Raw genomic sequence first — 7275 nt, forward strand, 5'->3', positions numbered from 1 at the left:
TACATACATACATACATACATACATACATACATACATACATACATACATACATATATAGGTTACTGCATTTGTATAGGGAAAATGTGAACGAGTTTTTCAAATGGAAATACTGCACGACAAAATGAGTTCATATTTTCCCATATAAATGTAGCAACCGTTTTATTATATGCTCATTGTCTTATTCTACCTAAGGCTTAATTATATAAACAAAAATACACTACGAGAAACAATGTAACTGAATGTATGCCGTATTCCAAACTAAATACACAACCGCAGATTCGTCATCACACAACAACATTATTAATGCGCATATAACTCCGCCTAGATAAATTTGAACTTAGTCGCGCGCTCGACAAAACTTTAGAAAGAAAATATCGTGTCTAGTTAAAATTGAAATTTAGAGTTATATTTTGAATGAATGTGCATTGCAACAACTTTCCATTTGATCTGGAAATTATAGATTTTGGTATTTTTGTCGATTCTAAGAAATTTCGTGATTATGGACTAGATTTATATGTGACAATTCCATATGAAATGCATAGGATTGAAGAACCGAGGGAGTGTTTCTGTTTCTGTCACTGAATGTTTGAAATCATAATGTGGGAAAAAATATGAAGTCTTTCAATTGCAATTTTCAAAAAGACGCTATGGAATTTAATACTTTTCATGTTGAGTGCAGTAAGAAGGATTTAATTGCATTTGGAATTTATTCGAAATTACAGTACAATTTCGAAATGTGTAATAAAGATTGAGAACCTATGACATGGCTCATGTAACTGGGATTTGCAGAACTTAGAAAGTAGATTTTGAGGAAATTCAGGATGTAAAACTGTAAGTATATTTTTTGCCATTCTTATTTCCAGCTAAAGAAGACAGTTTATGCCATGTCACTTGGATGTTATTTGTAAGGACCATGTCTGGCGTCTACTGTATAGCTAGCCTAAATCCGAAACATTGTATCAAAAATGTTAACGCGGAATGTAGCAAAGCAGCTGGTATGTGGCAGTCCACGAAACATCTGCTTTAGTTCGTTCAGAAACAAATTTAATCAACCAAAACGTAAAGCGCCTACTACGCGAGTGTACATGTTTTATTTACAAATCAAAAGTGCTGGCGTCTGCGTCCAATGTTTGTTTACAATAGAAAGTAGTTCCTTTATGCACGTGATTGCAATATGAATAACATGCGAGTTCAATATCGTAAAATATTGCACGATTCTGACAATGTAAAGTTAACAGAGAAAAAAAATGAGCATATAATAAACCTACATACATACATACATACATACATACATACATACATACATACATACATACATAAGGCAAAAGATGAATTTTTTAATAGATCAGGATAGAGATTGACAGCTCGAAACGGTGGTCCCAAATGCAGACAAGTAATAAAGATTATTTTTTATTGTTTATTAGAAAGGTGTGAGTTGCATATATCAGATACCAACTTTATTTTAAGCACTCTATTGCAACGCAGTAACTTCGTGGTAGATCTGAGCGTAAGTATGAGTATTAAAATGAGAAATAAGTTTTGTGTCTCATCACATTGACAACATACCGCAAAGACCCGTCATTTAAATTATCTCACATCTGAACAAACATTTACTTAGCTAAACTGAGGATAATAATCACCTGTACAATTAATGACCGCTCCGGTGGCCTAGTGGTTAGAACGTCCGCCTCGGATGCGGGTGGTTGTGGGTTCGACCCTAGGCCGAGTCATGCCAAAGACATACAAAAATGGTATTAACAGCTGCCTCGCTTGGCGTTCAGCATTAGGAGGTTAGTATTAGGACTGGTTGGCCTGGTGTCAGGATAATGTGTCTGGGTGGGACATCATGCCGCACTTTTCTTTCCGCTTTATAACTTTAGAGCTGTTAAAGATGAACAGATGAGATTTGATATTCTTGAAGTTCATTATCAGTGTGTTGTGTACCTCACTGACGTACAGTTTTTAAAGTTAGGTCACTGGTTAATATTCATTTGCAATCCGTCATGGTTTCGATCTTTTCCGATAGAGAGAAGTTTGTCAACAAAGAACGCGAATTCAAAAACGTAAATCTAACAAGACTTATTACAAACTCAGTCATGGAAAAAGTCAGCTGTTTACCAAAATTGACCCTTACAATCTATAATCAAGAAAAATGAAACACACACAATATAAATGATAGATAGATAGATAGATAGATAGATAGATAGATAGATAGATAGATAGATAGATATATGCTCCGACGATCATGAACCACATAAAATAGTCACGTGATAAGTCAGTTTGGGTTCCATTTTCTGGTCAGATGAATAACGTAGACTTAATATGGAGATGATAGACAATTTGTTGAAAGAAAAATGATTCAATGGGTCGCTTTCCATTTATCCGTATAAGCGGTTTTGACTGTATCGTGGCCACTGCACATGAATGGAACTTCAATGGGTCGCTTTCCATTAATCGGTATAAGCGGTTTTGACTGTATCGTGGCAACTACACATGAATGGACCTTTTGTTCCCGTTCACTAAGTCTGCAACAAAGAACATTGTCTTCAATTTGAGTACAACGTGATTTATATCAACAGAGAAACGGCCTTTTGAAACAAACTGCTGTTTGTTGCTTTATATTTATATTTAAACGGGGCTTTATCATGACATGTATGTACATTGATTTAAATAAAGTTGGATTATAAGATATGTTGTATTTATTTTCTCTGATTTATAATCGAAGGATGTTACATAAAACAACTAAGTTTAAGTGTAAGTCAACGGAAGCATTTGTCATGCTTATTTCAAACAAATTATTATGTCTTAACTTTATACTTTAAGCATTTTGAGAAACGTTTTAAAATTGGATGACGTAATAAGGCTAGAAAATGACGCAATGTTGTGATTCTCTCACATGATCGTTTCCTCGGATTACAGAATACACAATATCATTATATCAATATTGAAACTATGATTCCAGAAAGTTGTTTAATCTTTTACCGGAATTTCGACCATCAGTCTGCTCCATGTAGCGTCAATCTAAAGAAGAAAAAATGAAAGAAAAAAAGAAAGAAAAAAAGAAAAAAATCCGTTTTACAAATATCATCACGTAATGCATTTAATTGAAATTTTTATTGAGAATTATTACAATTCAATTCTCTAGTTTCCAGAGGGACATATTATTTTGGAGAATACCCTATGACCTCTAAATGTTTGTTTATGAAAATTGCTTCCCAGAGAGAGAGAGAGAGAGAGAGAGAGAGAGAGAGAGAGAGAGAGTGGTACGTAGAAAATAAGAATAGATCATAGACAGAAGATGCATATTACGTTTACAAAAAAAGCGATAGAATGTATAAAATAAATGGACGGAGAAACGAGAGCTAGAACAAAGAATGGTATATAATTATTGTACTTGATCTGTATCAGTATCTTTTATTTAGTAATAAATGACCCCTGTTGTCGACAATTAAAATCATTTATTATCCATATCATTTATTATCCCATATCATTTATTATCCCATATCATTTATTATCCATATCAAATTATATGTAATTATCGATACATAGTATTCTCAGTTCCTTGAAAACATTACCTATATACAATATGAAGCATATGTTGAATGTCTTCTCGCGGTAAATGTCGCCCTAGATTACATGCATAATTTTTCAAAACGTGCTTATATTTCCATTACAAAAAGCGTAATATGAGAACGGATGCGCGTTACTCATTTTATTTAAGGAAACAAGAGCATTTCTCGTTGTGTGTGATATTTCATCAAGATTTGTCTTCCTAAGTTTTTGGTACACTTGCTCATTTTCAGTTTGTGAACTTCGCTTTTAATTGACATCCTACAGCCATTATTGTGCTGACGTGCTGTTAATACCAGATTGCGCGAATATATCAAGATGACAGTGAACACCAAAAGTACAAGAAATAGTTCAACAGAAAAATACACCTGACGATTTGGAAGTAACATATATATTAAATGTCTTCATATTTTTAAGTTAAAGTAGCAATTGTTTCGAGACACATAGCTCCATCGATGACCCGAGGTGTGTAGTTTTGCAGGTGCGAATTAATTATGAATGACAGAACTTAGCGGCAAAAGTGTAAGATCACACATGATTGCTTAATAAATGTGCCCTGACATACAACGTAAAGTAGGTAGTCAGTATATGAATTCTTAACACATGTGCCCTGACATACAACGTAAAGTAGGTAGTCAGTATATGAATGCTTAATACATGTGCCCTTACATACAACGTAAAGTAGGTAGTCAGTATATGAATGCTTAATACATGTGCCCTGACATACAACGTAAAGTAGGTAGTCAGTATAAGCATCCGATTCACTAGATGTCGTCACAGATTGTAAATTCAGGTTTGTACTTGCACGAGATTTTTATTCAAAAAGAGGGATAGTTTCAAAATATAGAATGTTATTATATACGATAAAACATTCCTTATTGGGCATTCTTCTCATAATGTGTCAGCTTGCACCCCTACTATCAATAAGGAAATGCACATCTTCCCCTTGTGTTTTATCAAACTTATTATCTTTCTATTTATTTTATTTCTGGCAGATCCTGAATGTATTGTTACAAGCCAGGGGTATTTGCTTGACCGAGCGGTGTCAAACGCTGGCTCGATTCCGCTAGAAGTCATAAGTTTACACCAAATTTCCAAAGCCTTCCATACAGCTTCTCTTGGTAATTAGAAAGCCCTACGTGTCCATTCTATACATAAATTTAACTCTAATCAATGCAAGACCACATATCTCACAACTTTCCAATTGTCGATCAAACGCACATCTGCATGGTTTCTCTTCAACAACTTTCCGTACCGTCATCATTTCACGCCGTAAAACTATACAATTTCCCCAAACACAGTTAACTATTTTTACTATGACACCTTAGGCCAGTCAAATCATGATTTTGAGCCACATTTCTCCTGTAAAATTTCATCACAATTGCCACCATGGCGACATAAACGGTATCTGCCGAGTCTCCTCTTGTTTATTCCATTGTGTAATTTACCAGTCTCCAACCATAAATACTGCACCTGCAGTCACACAACCAATGTACACTATTCGATTTTAATAGGGACTATGGAACGACAAGAACACTCATGCGGCTCTGACCTGAATTCACCATGTGTAAACCATGGCATCATGGATACTAACACTTCGATATGTGACGTTTGCTCCTAGTAATTGGCTAATCATTTCTGGCTAAGGGATATTTCCACAGGGCCAAGTTCCAATAATCCAGCAAGTAATCACATAAATCTAAGAATTCTTTAAAACGGGGCGCCAGCACCAGATGCGCATACTCCAAATTTATTACAGTATTTCGTGCCTCTAGAATATATGAAAAGAAGCAACACAAAAATAAATAATAAATGACGAAGCACGTTCAATCGGCATGCTGTCTAGGTTATATATATATATATATATATATATATATATATATATATATATATATATATATATATATATATATCTGTCAGTGCTACTGGTATATCAAATTTTGATCCTGAACATACCCGCTAGCGTCTGAAGTTGGTTCTAGATCAATGATCAATTTACACACAGTAATCATCAGTGGCGTATGAAGAAACGATAACATGTATTGATATTCCCCGTTTTCTAAATCAATTTAATATGGTACACGTTTTCATTACAATCCTTTCTGCGTTCTGTTCCCGCCTCCCTTCTCATGCATAAGGGACAAACTAATCAGAAATGTGGATTGAGAGAGAAAAGGAATTTGGGCTAGATTAAATCCTAGAAATAGAAATTACACCAAGTAACCTCCAAGAATATGTTTCGTCGTAACGATATAGGTGCACTTTCCTTGAGATATATCTACAGTGTTTATCAATGATACAAAGTTTCACACATTGTCGACATTATACGATATATTTCTCGGTTACATGGTACACATACTGTGATCTATTTAATGTTTTGTTTTTGTTGTTTCTTAAACATACTGTAAAGTTTTAAAAATCGATTATTATTAATTAAATATGAAAATGTCCAAAGCTCTCTCTCTCTCTCTCTCTCTCTCTCTCTCTCTCTCTCTCTCATCGTGGCAACATACGGTCTAAAATCTATGAAATGACGAGCGTAGAGGATTTTCGTTTGTATCATCATGCGATGTCTCTAAACTTATGAATTATGGTAAAAGTTAAGTCAAACCGACCAAAGGATGACTAAGAGAGAGAGAGATACATAGAGAGAGAGAGAGAGAGAGAGAGAGAGAGCTTGAGCTTATGGTACCAAAGCAGAATAATGACCTGACTTAGATCAACTGTACATATATTACAATATTTTAATTACCTCTTTCTGGTTCGTCATTTCGCTAACTTTTTATTCCGCATTAATTTCTATTCGCCGGTACGTAAATGGCCAAGCTTTCATGTGAATGGCGTAGCTAACCATGTGTTTGTAGTACTTTACTTTTGTCATTTAAACCATCTTTTATATTTAAATCATAAGTGTGTATTATATTGGTTTAATCAATGTGAAGAAAAATAGAAACCAAAAAACAAAGAAATCAATCAACTTAGCAATATGCAAAGGTGATTGTGAATAGCAACAAACGGCATAGAACTACAGTTTTTAGCGGACACACTTGGGAATGTGAGGAGTTCATTCACTCGGACAATACACAGCTGTCTGTGTAAATCTTAACTACGTTTAAAGGGCAAATATATGTATTTATATGTGATATAAATAAAATATATGTACAGTATGTACCCTGTATCAATGATATATCACTCGTAAAAAGATTTCATCAAAAGGAATCTCGGAAAACCTCGTTTCCTTTTAAGGAAAAATTGATACATCTCGTGGCATATCATTGATACAGAGACGATCGTTCAGGCAGACGTGACTGTAAGCCACAGTAAATCTTTAATGCTGAAAATCTACCTAAATTAAAGAGTAATGGAAATGTATGTGGACTGAACTTCACATATACTAGTATAGCTGAGTATGTTCGTAGGTAGTTAGAGATTGGGTTTCCACTAACGAGCAACGACCAATCAAAAACAACGTTACAAAAGAAACTTCTCGCGTGGTTATTTGATACGAACTTACAAAGGCTCAAAGGAGGTCAACTCAACGTCAGATGGTGTATGCTCTCTTGGACATCTGAATGGATATCATCCGTCTTGCACTTAGATATTTCGGTATTCATTGTTCACCATTTCGCCCTCTGATATATTAATTTTCGCCCGGAAATTAAACTTTCACCTACAAATTCCCCATTTACGTGTAGTAGCGTACA

The 7275-nt window shown here is 34.6% G+C and overlaps 1 long non-coding RNA gene across 1 annotated transcript; it reads right to left on the minus strand.

Moving 5' to 3' along the window:
- Positions 1 to 2230: 2230 nt before the first annotated feature.
- On the minus strand, positions 2231 to 6380 carry LOC149808465 (uncharacterized). The gene is made up of 3 exons (XR_016419828.1): positions 6324 to 6380; positions 2984 to 3022; positions 2231 to 2526 (listed from the first exon to the last, which is right to left on the minus strand). It is a non-coding gene; the product is annotated as an uncharacterized LOC149808465 (long non-coding RNA).
- Between the last annotated feature and the right edge of the window lie 895 nt (positions 6381 to 7275).

Source organism: Sinohyriopsis cumingii, chromosome 1 (assembly GCF_028554795.1).
Source record: "Sinohyriopsis cumingii isolate HCF-2022 chromosome 1, ASM2855479v2, whole genome shotgun sequence".
Classification (NCBI taxonomy): domain Eukaryota; kingdom Metazoa; phylum Mollusca; class Bivalvia; order Unionida; family Unionidae; genus Sinohyriopsis; species Sinohyriopsis cumingii.